The sequence below is a fragment of the Aphelocoma coerulescens genome, chromosome 5 (assembly GCF_041296385.1).
Source record: "Aphelocoma coerulescens isolate FSJ_1873_10779 chromosome 5, UR_Acoe_1.0, whole genome shotgun sequence".
Taxonomy (NCBI): Eukaryota; Metazoa; Chordata; class Aves; order Passeriformes; family Corvidae; genus Aphelocoma; species Aphelocoma coerulescens.
In genome coordinates this window covers 24614857-24630206 of record NC_091019.1, presented here as the reverse complement: position 1 = coordinate 24630206, position 15350 = coordinate 24614857, and positions in this window count along the sequence as shown.

Below are 15350 nucleotides of genomic sequence, written 5' to 3'. Positions count from 1 at the left end.
ATGAACAAATCCCGTGTAATATTACTTAGCTAAAAGAGGTGATTGAATCCAGCACTGAGCAATGGGGCAATCAGCAGAGTTTTTATCATCATCCTAGGGAATATCACTAGTTATAAATTTAATAAGAGTGGCAAATTTGCATTTGACTTAATTTTTATAGAAGTACATTGATAATTATTACACCAAATATAAATGGATAGATAAAAAGAAAAGGACATACTGTGTCATTATTAGAGGCTTTATCATTAAGATCATAAGGTAGTTTGGCCAGGTACATAAAAATGGTCATTGTTCCCCCTTACCGTCATAGTGAACAGTTTATCAAATGAATAGCCATGATCAGGATGATATAATTGGTTAATTGAATTCTCTTCTGCTTTGGTTGGAAACTGTCACTCTGATTGCATAAACTTTACAGGATAGAGTGCAAGTGTCCTTTTGGTTGGATAAATTCACAAAGGTAAAAATAGGCTGCAAAAAGACTGACTTGGCCATGGTGTGAAAAGGTTAAACTTTAAGCTTCAAAACAAATATGAAAGCAAGGAAAGGTACTTTTGGAGAAAATGAACTGAAGAAAATATGGTTTTAAGAGTCTACTTACATTAGCACAGTTTCTGATGCTTTTCACACTTTTAGTATTGCTCTGTGTAGGCATCCTAGCAAAAAAAAAAAATTCCAATAGGAACCAAACACGATTAATATAACTGGCAATCTTGAAATGACACATGGGTTCAGGGCAACAGAGAGAAAGGGGAGTCTGGACTTAGTGTGCTGGGCAAGCCCAGTGAGAAGTCCATTATCACACAGGAAGACTACAAAACATTGCTTAAACAGCATTAAAAAGGAGTGGCACAGTACTGCTTCACAGGGCCTTCTTTTTACCAGCGGTGGTTTCATATTGAAGTGCTTTGTAGAGATAGAAGACATTGAAACAAAATGCAAAAGTGAAGGATGAAAAGTTTAGTTCAAAATTTTGACACAGATATTATATGGAATGGAACCGTAATTCACTGGTGGAGTTCTTGGGGTGACTGTAATCCAAAACCTGAGAAGTTACTCATCTCTGAGATGAGAAATCTGACGTTAATGAAGCTCGATGGTGTGATTCATATGATTAGAATGACAGCATCAGTGGTGATGCGCTGCGTTAGTGGATGAAAAGAATCAGGAGACATTTTATGCAAAAGGCCTCTTTCTGTGTGAGGCTGAAAGATGATGACTCTCTCCCTAAGGACATATTTGTTATTTTAGAAAGAAAGAAAATGACACACCTCTGTTGTCATAGGGCACTTTAATCTGAGAGGCTTGCTAAGATATTTACCAATAGTTAGTATTGCTAGAATTTCTAAAAATTATAGGTTATGTATTCATCAGTCAAAAGAGGTTGTCCGAAGTGTAGGAAAAGTTTTCATTAGGTATGATTTCATTATGGTAAAGAACTGTGAGCTAAAGAATATAGAGAAAAAGTACCAGAAAGGAAAATGCAAAAGGCCTCTGGGATAAGACCATTTTACTATATAAAAGAAAAACGTTGACAACACTCAGAATTTTTAAACTGTATATTGGTTAAGAGTAGAAATGGAAGGAAAGGGATGACCAAGAAAAAAGGAAAATTACAGCATTTAATGTAATAGAACTGCTTCACAGAAAATGCATTAAAGGAAGGAAAAATCCCCTCTCAATGACAGATCTTTGAGAAACTCGTTAAGAGTAAAGAATTTTCTCAGTTGTACTAGTATAGTATAATACTACTTTTTAATTTAGAGGGAAAAATAACAAAAAATTGATGTAGCACACATCAAAGAGCAAGGTAATAAGTCTGAAAAATATACCACCAACTGAGTTGCTGTATTTTCAGAGAGAACACAAAGTAATTGCTCATTGCCTATGTGGCATTTAATATCCATGGCTTGGAAGAGGCACACCAAATCATAGGTGGCAAAGTTTGAAAGTTATACAGAAGTTTGTGAAGTAGTAATAAGAAAGACATGTCCCAGGCACAAACCGATCTGGATCCTTTCTTTATTAGCATAACTAAATGAAATATTTTATTGTTACCAAATCTAAAGGAGTTTGTAAAGAACAGGAATGTAAGCAGTGTTTTCTAGGCAGGGGACCCTAAACTGAGACTCACGGGCCTTCCTCCAAAACTACACTTGGGAGGACTAATGCATATCAGTATGTTTAGATAAAGCACATACAAGAAGTTTATATTTATGTATATTGCTGCCATGATGACTATTGGTATACTTTATCCAATTCTTGTGCTCTGGCTGGGAACAATAATGAAAATTGGAAAAGGTTCAAATCAAACATACCTGTTTTGCTGGTTAGAGAATGTTCTGTTAGAGACTGATGCCCTGGGTTATGCTAATTCCAGTTTAGCATTTGTTTTTGACTTCCTTCATATCTTACTTAGTCTGTTTCCTAAGTCATGACAGTCCTGTGCTGGAGACCAGAGATGACTACAGACAGTTGTGGGAACATAGATTGTGTGGTTAAAATATGATGGTGGCAATAGGTTGGCATTTGAATAAATCATTGGCTTTGATTGATAATTTTACTTAATTGTGATTTGCTCTTTTTCTTTGAGCATGACAGTTGTCTAAGCAATACCTGTGTGTTTAAGTGTATGCACTTCTCACTGTTTTACCATGTTTACCAGAAAATTTTCCTTTTTCTAGATTTCTGGTGAGAAAAAAGTGAGAGCATGATAAATGCTGTATTGGGCGGGACTGAAGGTCTATCTAGCCCACTGTTCTTCCTCCAACAGTGACAACAGCAGATTTTACTTTGTCAGGAACTGTGGTGATAGAATGAGACAAGAAATATGTTAAAAGAGAGAAAAGCCCTTCCCATATGTTTTCCCCATGTCCTCCCCCTGTTCCCTCACACTTTGCTCACCTCTCTCAGCTCTCCTCCTACTCTGTCTTCACCACAAAATTTTACAACCCAAAATTTTCAGCTTGTTGGAAAATTAAATTTTGCTCTTGGTGCTGCTAGCATTTTTGAGCTGTCTTTATTTTATTATGAACATGTAAAAAAATGACTGATGCTTAAAATACTAAACTGTATATTAAAATAACAAATACTTTGATAAATAGAAATGAATCCCCAAAGTGAGCCTGATATAGGCTGCTTTGATGTAAATCCCAAAAGCGAGCCTCACACATTTAGTTTCGATGGCACATTCCACTGCAATGACACAAATAAAAAGGAGAGAAGCTTTTTCCAAATGAAGCATTGTTAACTAAAAGGTAGAAGTGGAGAGCAAAACAAAAGACAACGCAAGTGCACCTAGGACATCTGCAATAATGTAATTGAAGAGGTTCTTTCTTCTCCAATATTTAAAATAGAACAAATTTCTCCAGTTTATGTGACATAATCAAAAACTTCTTTGCAAGAAAACAGAAAAGCAAAACTTCTTAGATAAAATTTGAGTTGAACAGGATAGCATCGCATCAAGATGCAATCTACTGCTGAATCAACATTGGGCAATAATGAGTAGTTCTGGACACATATAACAGAGTAGTATTTGGGAATATTCACTTTCAGTTAAAGAATGAATTTACTTTGCAAACCTCTCTTTAATTTCATGGTCATTTCTGTAAGCCAAGTTTATCATTCTACAAGTATACATATCAGTTTATATTTGTATTTGAATCATGTGCAGATTCATTTTTCATAAAACTTGCCAGATCACGTTACAATTTCTCATGGTGAAGGAAAACACATCTTGAGACATTATGGCCCTCATTAATTGGTTCAACACTTCTTAAAAATCTTCAGGCACTTGCTAAAATGTTAATTTCTATGGACTTCTGTGATTTTGTCATGACCTGCTCTATCTGTGATGAAAACATAGCATCAGTTTTGGTGTGCACATGAGTAGTTACAGAAAGTTTTGAATTCTAGAAAGAGTTAAGAAGATCTTTTCATCTAAAATAAAGTCAAAGTGATGGAAAGGACTGTCTAATAATTCATGGCTTTCTCATTTACCAAGAAATGGAGTCACTGGAGAGTGATGTCTAAACATTAAGTTTAGACTCGAAGTGAGGTCTGTATTTTCTAACTGTTGCAGTAAAGGATGCAAAATTGCATTCTTCACTCAAGGCTTGGTATTTCATGCCTCACGTAGGAATTATTGGTTGAGTCTCATTGACTTTGTGGTATGCATTGTGGCAGTAGATCTCTGATCATAGAAGCAATAAAAGGGTCACCCAATCCACCAGAACCTCACAAGTCATTTAGACTACTCATATGTGTAAAACCCAGGCTTCAGTGTACTGCTTTTTTCTTCCTCAGGCTCAGATCTATCATTTCAAGACAGTGCTCTCAGTCTGCTCAAGAGCTGTGAGGAATGAGACAACTCTTTGTAGAAATTAAAACAATTTATTAAAACAGAAAAATTGAAAAATTGCAAAAACTAACAAAATATAAAAATTTGGGATCCTAGTGGCTCAGGAAGTATGCCCCAGGAGCGCAGGGATTCAGGAACTTTAGGCTTAAGGCAGCTCTGAACCTCAGGTAGAGAAAAAAAAAAAACTTGCAGTCTAGGCTGGTCAAAAAGAAATCTATTTCTAAAAGCCCCTAGAAAGGGGTAGGTTTCTCCAGCACTGCCTTAGCAAGCCGGAGAGGAAGGGAGACTGAGGAAGGCGTGTCTGTTTTTCTCCCTTTTATAGCTTTTGCTCCGCCCACAGTCTGCCCACAGCCCACCCCTTTGGTTCAAGGTGATTGGTGCTCTCCCTCTGACAGACCATCTCCGTCCACCAATGGCTCCTCCTGGTCAGAGGGGTGATATTAGTTGAGATAAGGGTCAGGTGCTTACGGGGGCTGGGCTGTTTGTTGCAACTGGGTTTTTTTTTAAAATCTGCCTTGAAACCAAGATACAAGTAAAACATAAAAAAAATACATCCAACACATCTTAAAACACTTGTAAAAGTATACAGTAAACACAGGAAGACCATAAAAACTTGATTAGTGTACCGGGGCTGATGGGTTAATTTTAACATTCAATTTAAAAATGTTAAGCTCAAAATTAATTAAAGCACTTAATATGCAAAGACCAAGCACAAATAGGGATTTCATGTATGACAAGAGCAGTGAGCATTCTTTCCCAAGCTGGCACAGTTTTTGTTCCCTTTTGTGTTTGAATGATGGTACGAGCCACACGTAACACAGGAGTGGTAAGCCAAAAGAGCATTATGTTGTTTTTAACTGGGGGAGTAACGCTGACACGGTAGGGTAAAAAAACCTGAAACACATGGAAGTTGCAATAAACACTTATCAAATAGGTAGTAAAAAGGAAAATTTCCTTTATTTGTCAATGCTTGCTCTCTCTTCTAGGCTGCTTCATTTCTGATGTTCAAGAGAATCTGTCTTCAAAGATACTTAAGACAAGAATAAACTTTTCAACATCTAAGGAATGGAAAAAATAGTGAATAATGAGGAAATATTTGTGTTGCTCCTCAAATCAAAGAGAAATTGGAAAGCATTAATAAAAAAGGCACCCTGAGTAGCTAAACCTGTATTAATACCAGAGGGACGACAGGATGATTTAAAACCTAGTTACACTTCATTTTAAAGTGTTCAAAGGGGTAATCTCTGTAACTGGAGGTGATCCTTCCTGAACTTTTGCATCCTTTTTATTTGTATTTTTCAGGGTCATAAGAATGTGATTATCTCTCACAAATTGAAATGAGTATATGCAAAAAAAAAAAAAAAAAATCTTATACTGAAAGCAGACCTAAAAGATTTGCCTACAGAGAGTGTGGTTTTCATGAAAACACATATCATTTTTAACTACCATGAAGCAAGTGAAAGAGGGATGTTACTGGATCAGTGTAAGACATTGAAACTGATCATTTTTCAGCTGAAGTTTATGGTCACTAGAACTGAACACCTCTTCTTCAGGCCTCTGGAAATTGCCATGGATGATCCTCATATAGGCTCTAACCATCTAACTGGGTCAGTGGGTGGGTTTTTGGATATTCACAGTGGCTATGAATACAAGATGGAGGTCACAAATCTTACCCAAGATATACCAAATATATTGAGCAATATTAGGATGAATTTACCTTCTTTTTGTGATCTTAGAAAACAGCTGAAAAATTCTAATCATGCCACTTGTTTCTTTGAAACAAAGAATAAGTTTTAGAAGGGGAGTAGGATAGAATTTGATTTGTCAGTCATGATTTGCCTATTTGATTCCAAGTCATGGATGGTAACTTCACTGCAAGAAAACCACAAAGCAGGTAATGTACCTGTTCTACAAACTGATGTTGGAGTGACTTGTTAACTAAAGGTCCTAGGACACAAAAATTTGCTGCACATTAGTATTCACCTTCCCCACAGTCAAAAAGCAGCCATACAGCTATGATTCCCAGACTTTCCACTCCGTCTCCTCCATCCTGCCCTCCCTTTTTATCGTATACCAATGTTTCAGATCTGAATGTTAATGAATTATTAAAAATGTAATTATGAGTACATATTTACACCTCAAAGGTTTAATGTGAGCTGTTTACTATTCACAAATATGATCAGTTTAGCAAAAAACTTAGCTCCATTTTTTCCTGCCTCCTCAAAGGAATTTTTTTCTTATGAATCTTTGTAAATCTTATACACAAACATAAAAATAGATTAATCTATCCTCTAGATCATTTAAAATTATTATTTGGGAATAGAGATGATAAGAAATAAGGAAAAAATAATGGAAATCATTTCACCCTACTTGGTTTTCTTGGTTTTTCAGAGGTGACAACTCTGATTCAGATTAATTCTTTTTTCACTCATGCTTGAAGTGGTCTTTACACTGTAGATTATCTATGCATAGTACACCATTCCAAAATGTCACTTAATTTCTAGAGTGTTTAATTTCCAATTTTGTAAGGGTTTTCATAGTTTTAAACTCTATCTGTATAAAATATATATAAACCTGGAGCTCAGATTTTAGGGAGAATTAAACACTTAACTTCTATATATTCCCTTGAAAATCAATCTCTCACACTTTCACCCTCCCCCCATCCTTTTAAAATTTGTATTACCAACTATATAAGCCTTCAATTTTTAATTTTTGTTTAAAGCCTGAATTTTGGCCTGAATGATATCTTTTGGGATTGACTGCTGCAAGTGGACTAGACATTATACACAATCTTTTTATCTCTTCTTTAAAACACTCAAAACAATTAAAGACCTTTAAATCTGACAACTTTAATATTATTTTACAGAATATTTATTCTTCAGAAGCAGAGAAGCAGTTCAATTTTTTAAAAATTTATTTATTTTATTTTTTTGTGTATGTATATTCTACCAGGAATTTGTGTTTCAGAAACTGTGTGCATGTTAAGAAATAACATCAGTCATACACACTGTTCAATTGAATGCATCTTCCTGTCAAGGCTATTTTATACTTTCTCAGCAGGACTATTATTTTATATTCCTGTTATCAGATTTTTTTCTGTAAAATCAATGCTCTTGAGTGACTCAGATGTCACAAAAACCTGTCAATGACACAAATAATTAAATTTCTTGCTTCAGTAATAATTCTTTTAAATATTTCTAGACTATTAGTATCTGAAACCTCAAGACATTTGTCAAGTCATGTTGGTGAAGTCTTTTGTAGAGAGCATCTCCAGGTTTATCTTTGCCAACAGTGATCCCTTTTGGAGTATTTTGCAGAGAAGAACATCTTCAGGTCTCAGCTAACAATAATCCTCTTGGGTCTGAAGCCCAGAGTGTAGCAATCTGTATTACTGCTGTTTCAGTCCCCAAAAACATCTCACAGGAAGTCAAAGAATCATGAGTTTCTTCAGAGAGGACAAACATTGAATTTTGAAGGCACTGAATTGTCAGGACCGTTCCTCTTTTCCTCCTTTATGATATATGTCTGCACAAGATGCACAAAAGTTTCTGCTTCTTTCAGGTGTTGATGGATATGTGAAATGACAAACACAAGTATTTGATTTTATAGACATATGAAAAGTTTTGAGAAAGAAAAAGATAATAAAAGAGACAAGGAATATCAATCCCCAAAATTAAAATATATGATAGGAGATTAACAGATACAAACCACAATATTACATACTTCTTAGATAAAAACCACTGAGATCAAACCATTGTTACACCAAATCACTTGGTTACACATTGCATTTTACTTTTATTGTTTTCCAGAAAAAAAAGTGTCTCTCAGCCTCAAATTTTAGTGACGTGTTTTAATTCTGTATTTGTACAAGAAAATGCATTCCTGAATGAATTTAGAAGATTGATTCACTAGATTTCGGAAAGTACAGGTTACTTACTTGTCTCAGACACCAAAATGGTGTGTGACCACACAGAGGTAACATTCTCCCATATATTTTTATTTGGTAATATTTCTGGGTTTTATACAGTAGGTGAAAACATGTAGCCAGATTCCTGTCTTTTCTCCTTTTTGGTCACATAAAACCATTTATTTGGTAAAATGGGTGTTCATAGTAAGGAAGAATTGTGTAAAAGATTTTCCAAGGATTTATTTCTAGTTGCTAGCTCGACTGAGTTTCTGAAATTAAAATGTGGACATTTTGTATCTCTGTGTACTCTTCCTTCAGGTCCATGGTAGCTGCATGTGACACAATTTAGAAAATAGATGGGGTGCAATTTAGAAAACAAATGTATATTAATGATACATATCTGATTTGGGACTGAGATGGACCTTTGAATGTTCTTCAGTAGGAGTTTAGTATAGGATTGTGGCCTTCTTAACATTTGGAAAATTATTCTGAAAAAAAAGCTGAAAAATTTACTTTTGTCTTAGAAACACCTTGTTCTGTGTTTATTATCCTGGAAAGCTGCTGAGTAGCACAAGCAATCCTGCTGAGTTTTGTGCTTACCAGAAATGATTGGAAAAGGCCTGGGATGGTCCATTTAGGTTGTAAATGAGAAAAAGAAAGTTGCCTAATTCTAATAAAAGTTCAGCTGTGAAAAAAACAATTTGCAAAGAGCACAGGGATTATGTTATAGTGAGGTAGATACTCACTTGCAGGGAGCAGACTGAAAGTCTTCCAAGTATGCTGCTTCATTGGCTACAGAGTCATTTCCCCATTCTCCTTGGTTCAATGAATATTCAAATATTTTCTAGAAAGTAGAAGAATTTCAATGGAAGTGACACTTCTCAGTAAAAGTGTATAACTGCTAATGTTCTGACCTAGTTGAGCATTTAGGAAGCAGCAGTATTGCTGTCTTTTTATAGGCTATGTATAGCTTGGATGTCTAACTCCAGTAAAGACATGGCCATGAGTAATAACTGGTAGAAAGTGTCTCGGTGGTTGAGAAAGGGAGGCAAAGAACTGTTATTTTTCTTGGTATTTTGTGCTAGGGAACTATTCCTGTGACTTCCTGGCTTGTAGAAATCCATTTTTGGGGGTAGAGGGGAGGGAGGGAAGTTTGTTGGTTTGGTTTGGTTTTGTTTGGTTTGTGTTTTTTTAGTTAAGTCACTCCATGCATTATATGGGGATCCTGAGGGTTGACCTTGGAAGTGTGAACAGCCCAGCAGTGTGGCAGGTGAGAAATAGGAAGTGAAAGCTGTTGATATTCTAGTTTGATGTGACAGGAGAGAATCCCTTCTGAACCTGAAATGTCCTTCCACAAGTGCATAATGCACACATAAGCACATCGTTAATTGTACAGGGTGAAGAAAATGTAAACACTGTAAGGAATGGTGACACAGGCTCTCATCACAACCTAATGCAATTAAACATTTGGCCACAGTATTGTGCACATGGTTAATGAATCAATTATAAACAGTAGGAGTCTATTCTTCTCTCAAGGCACAGATGTAATTTCTGCTGACTCTAAACAATTTTTCAAATCATAAGTCATTTACATATCTAAAGCAGAGATAATGTAAAAAAATTAAGTAGGTCTCTTAAAGGTAGTCCATTCCTTTCCTTTTTCCATTCCTTTGATTCATAAAAATGTTAAGTGTCTTCCAACTTACTGTGTATGAATGGTATTTAAAAGCAATGGAAATTCATTTGTGTCAGGAAAGATACCTAGTGTTGACTATGTGTGTCATATTATATATGAGCTTTCTTTTTCCATTAATGTTTGGGTTGTGTTTCTATCAAGGACTGGCAACAGACAAGAGAAAGTGGTTGATACTGAAAATGGGTCAGAATATTGTATTGTAGACATGAGATAACTAAATAGTCATAGTGAATTTTCAACATGATTTGAGCTCTTTTTAAAAACCTTCTTTGAGAACATACTTCACTAATTTTTGTTGATATAGCAATTTACACTTGTACAAAAAGGAAGACAAATTTAAGGTGTAAGCTATTTCCATAGTAAGCTGTTTCCTGGAACTTCTATATGTCTAGAAGTATTTTCAAACTATAAGTAGGTGGACATTGAGATCATCTGTTATCTGGAACCTAGATGTGTGACATATGCTCTTCTCTAGAAATCCTATTTAAAGATTGTGGGCTCTTTCCTACATCTTCTAAATCATTGTTATATTATGGTTGTTGACTGTACAATAATAGTATTTTTAATAAAGGGAAGAATTTTTGTGCCACAGATGCTTTTGGTCACCTGTGAACATAAGACCCTACATATTAGACAACCTTTCTTCAAAATTTATGAGAATTAAAACTACCCTCCACAAATGTGCATGAATAAGACTTGACAAGAAGTCATATGGTTGAGCCAGCAAATCAGTATTAAATAAACATCCATACACTATGTTTTACAGTGTTCCAAGTCCAGTGTTCAGAGTTATCTGCTGCACTCTCAGGTTCTCTTCATGCTGAACATGCTGCTTCATTTATCTTACTGCACATAACACATAACTTACTGGTTCTAGATTTGTACTTAGTGCTCCCATAGCAAAATGAACTATGAAGGAGATGCAAGACATTTTTTAAAATATTGCAATCTCTTCAGAAAATCAGTTAATAGCTCTGATTCATTATTTATGAAAGTGTGCATTCAAGGCAGTTGAAGAAATAACAGGCAAATATTCTCTCATTGTGCTGTTTATTGTTCAGTAGTTCATTAATTGCCGTCTTGCCGTCTGTCTAAGCACATGCTTAAATATCTCTCTGACGATACGTACCTTGCTGAATGAAGGCTTAAATGCATGTCTGTTATAATTGTGGTAATCTGCCTAATTACGTATTTTGGGTAGATTAGACTATATGTGTTTAAACAGTGCACACTAAATTTTCTTGGAAAATCGTCCTTGCATCAGCATGGATACAACTGGGTCAAGACAGAATTGGTCTGAAGAAAGGATGTGATGGTAACTGAAGCATAATAATAACAACTTAGGTGGATGTTATAATGGACAGCAAAGGATCAGGATTTTGGCATAGCTTATTCATGAAGCACTGTAGTCAATGTTCTTTTTATGGACCTGAAGGGCAGATATTTCAGGTGTTCGGAGTTTTCAAGGAAGATGGGAACAAGAAATGTTTAATGGAAGGGAGGAGTCAGAGACTTACCTCAGCTATATTCAAATAGACATCCATGAGGAAAACTTATGACTAAAGTCTGGAGATTTTTTCTGGACGGGAAAAAAAGACTTGAACTCTGGGGGGTAACTCATCTAGAAAGAGAAGATAAACTTGTGTCAATAAGTGGCACAAATCCAGACTGGATAAACAATAGACCATGGAGCTAGTTGACCTTTGCCAACAGCTAAACTCCCACCCTGCCTTTAGGTCACTCATCTACCCCAGGAGATGGGAAAGAAAAAAAAAATGGAGGGAAAAAGGAATTGTAGGTTGAGACAATGACATTTTAATAAAGAAAGCAAAAACTGTGTGTGGAAGTGAAGCAAAATAAGGAATTGATTCACTACTCGCCATCAGCAGGCAGATCTCCATCTGCTTTCTGGGAATGAGGGCCTCAGCACATCTAATGACTGCTTGGGAAGACAAATTCCATAACCATGAATATCCCTTCCTTTCTCCATCTTTCCCCCAGTGATTACTGCTGAGCACAATATCAAATGGAGTGGAATATCCCTTTGGTCAGGAGGGGTCAGCTGAGCTGACTCTTCCCTCCCAACTTCTTGCCCACCCCGTACTCACCTTGGTGAGGCAGAAGTGGTGGAGAGCAAAACAGGAGGCATCACTGCTGTGCCAGCACTGCTCAGAGGTGTGTTGTCAACCATGTGTGTTATCAACTCTGTTCAAGCCATCAATGCAGGTCACAGAACCACACAGGCTGCCAGGAAGAAAGTGGATTTCATAACTTCATCCCAGCATGATGCTCTCTTTTGCACAGGTAGGAAGGAGATGGTGATCATTTATGCCTTCCAGCAGAATTAGAGAGAAGGTAAGAGTATACAGCAGCCAGGGCAGAATATCCAGCAGCTGTCAAGAGAAGGGAACAGGCAGAATTAGGAAAGGAAAAAGAATGGGAACTAAATGGAGGTCAAGACTACTGCAGTGGTATGCAGAGGTTTCACTAGAAAGCTTTATGCAGACAGTTTTATTTGAGTCCAATTAAAGAAGCTAGTAAATAAAGGACAAAACTGACACAGGTGGAAATTGTAAAGGATGTATTCAACCATTATAGTGCTCATAGGTATAGGAATAACTACGCTGGTGTTTTTATTGGTTCTAGACATAAGAAAAACAAGGAGAGGCACAGAGATGGAGACACACACAGAGGCAAAGGTTAAAACATGCTGTCAGTTTAACTATGTTTGTATGCTATTGTTTCCTACTAGCCTGAGAAGAGGCTATAGACCCTTAATGTCCAGTTCAGAGGCTTATATTGGAATAAACATACAAAAGAACTTTTTTTCTTAAAATGAAAGCAGTCCCCAAATTCTTAATGTTTAATTTTCCAGTTCTGAACTATAATTTCTTCAAAGTTTCCTTCATTATTCTTTTTTTGTCTCATATACATTGTTACTGACTTCAGACAAAATCTGTTTATCCAACTTTTTTAACTGCTAAAAGAGCCAAAGTTTGATAAAACATGTTGATTACATTCTCTTTCAAAATCATCTCCATTAGCTACTGTCTATTTAATTGTAGAAAATCTAAACCAATTTAGGAAGAGAGTTTTCTTCAGTCTTTAATATTCAAATAGCCACCACAAGCACATTATGAATGTAAATACTGTATTGGCTTCATGAGATGTTGGATAAAGACTTTAATTTCTTTACAACGATATGTAATTTCTGTTAAAAGTTTATACGCATACTAAATTTTAGAGCATTTATTAATAAAAGAATTTTGTGATTCTTAGCACCTTGCTAAGGGAATACTGCCAATAGGAATGTAAAATACTAGGTTTCAAGTCTTTACCTATTATACAAATACATTTTTTGGAATATAATATTCTTATTAATTTTGAAAGGATATGTCTACAAACAAGTTTGTTTTCCATGCTGAATTCAAAGAAGAAACCCTCATTTATCTTGAACCCTTACATCTAAGATGCAAGTACGGACACCTTCAACAAAATCTGAAAATACATAAATATTACAGGATTGACTATGAGCAGTGTAAGATTTTTATTTCTTCTGAAGATCTCTGTATATTCATAAAGCTTACATTAGGGCCTAAACGAATTGGATTTTCCCCCTTTTTCAACCATCTTTATAAAGCCATGCCAAATTCTCATTTCAGGCTACTATAATTTACTAACTTTGTAATCTAGTGGGATAAATGAGAAAGGGCACGTGATTCCTGTGATCTATGGTAGTTTAAACTGTTCAGGAGAAAACGAGGTCTCTAGAATCATTAAATTAAAACTGATTTGAGCTGCTAGAAGAATAATTTTATATGTCCTTATGAGGTAGAGCAGAATTGGGATCTTTCCTAATGAGGAGATGCAAATGTGTGGGTATTTGCAACATATAGAAACTGTGATTTTCCAGCTGGTAGATGACTCTCAATAAAACCTATTTGAAATATCGATTAATTATCCTTGAAGTTAGTTAAGGAGGAATTGGGTTTGGACAGTGGAGATAATATGAAGATACTATAATAAAAAATGCTGTCTTCTGAACAAATGAGAACATCTAAAATATCAGTATTTCCCAAGACAGATGAATGATTTTTATTGGTAGAAAATATAAATAGCAAATCAAAGCCAAACATTTTCATTATTGAGGACTAGAATAGTGGGGATGTTTGGCATAAACGATCTCAATTGGCAGAGCCAGCTTGAACAGTCTTATTATCATATACTTACATGTATAATTACAAATGTGAAACTAAAATGCATTTAACACATTGCACAGACTGAGCCAATCAGAATACAAAATCATAGCATGCTGATAAGAAACAATGCAATCTGGAAACTGGAATATATTTAAATGTGGATGAAATAGTAACTGGATGTATCTCAGTCTCTCTTTTAGCTCCCTGCCTGATGGTATTCTGTTTCATATAGTCTTTGTGAGATTTTTAGGTATTGTAATATATATATATGTCTGTGTGTTTATGAATATGGGCATATCAAGATGCATGAAGTCTTTTTGGCACATACATAGAAAATTACTGAAAATTTTTCTATGAAAGTTAATCTTACAGAGTATTTATGTCTTATTGATCTACTTTGGTGGAGAATTTATTTTTAAGGAGCATGAATGCTGCACTTTCACTACATTGCTTTGAAAATCCTTTTAAATTTCATTCAGACAAGAAGAATAAAATTCCTGACTAGGTTGTTAAAGACGGTTCACATAGAGATTTCAGTTTACTTAGGTCCTGGTGAAAATTTCAGAGGACATATCCAAGTTTTTTGCCTTAATCTGGTGTATTGTGCACTTTAAATCTTACAGCATACAGTGCATCATACAGTGCAGAAAATTCCATAAGCAGCACCAGGGGGTACAACAAGGGATAAGCCATTAAAACCCAGAGAACTTCCAATGTATAAAATTGCTGATGTTGTACTGTATATTTGCTTCATGTTTCTGCTTTGTGCTTCTTATACATGTGGTGTAGCTCAAGGGAATCCACAGCTCCCTCAGAAACACGGAGTAACACTGCAACATTTTTAAGGGCTCCTGTGTTGGCCTTAAGGAGGAAACATAGTCATTAGCTGTCTTCCATTTTCTGTCACTGGCCTGATAAATCTTATGTCCCTATACGAAAGTGTATTAACTAAAGCAGGAGGAGAGCATCTTGCATAGTTTCGTGGTTAGAGCATCTGCAAACAAAATCTGTGAGCTGGGTGCTGTTTGGCCTAAGGAAAGAATGAAACCCATTCTTCCTATCCTTGGATGAGTATACCACACATAAAGTAATGTAATTTCCATCACACCCAATCAGCAGTATAATCAGCAATGTCCTGACAGCTACTGTGCATCCTGTGAATGTGTGTTAGTGATGCATAGAGCAGCA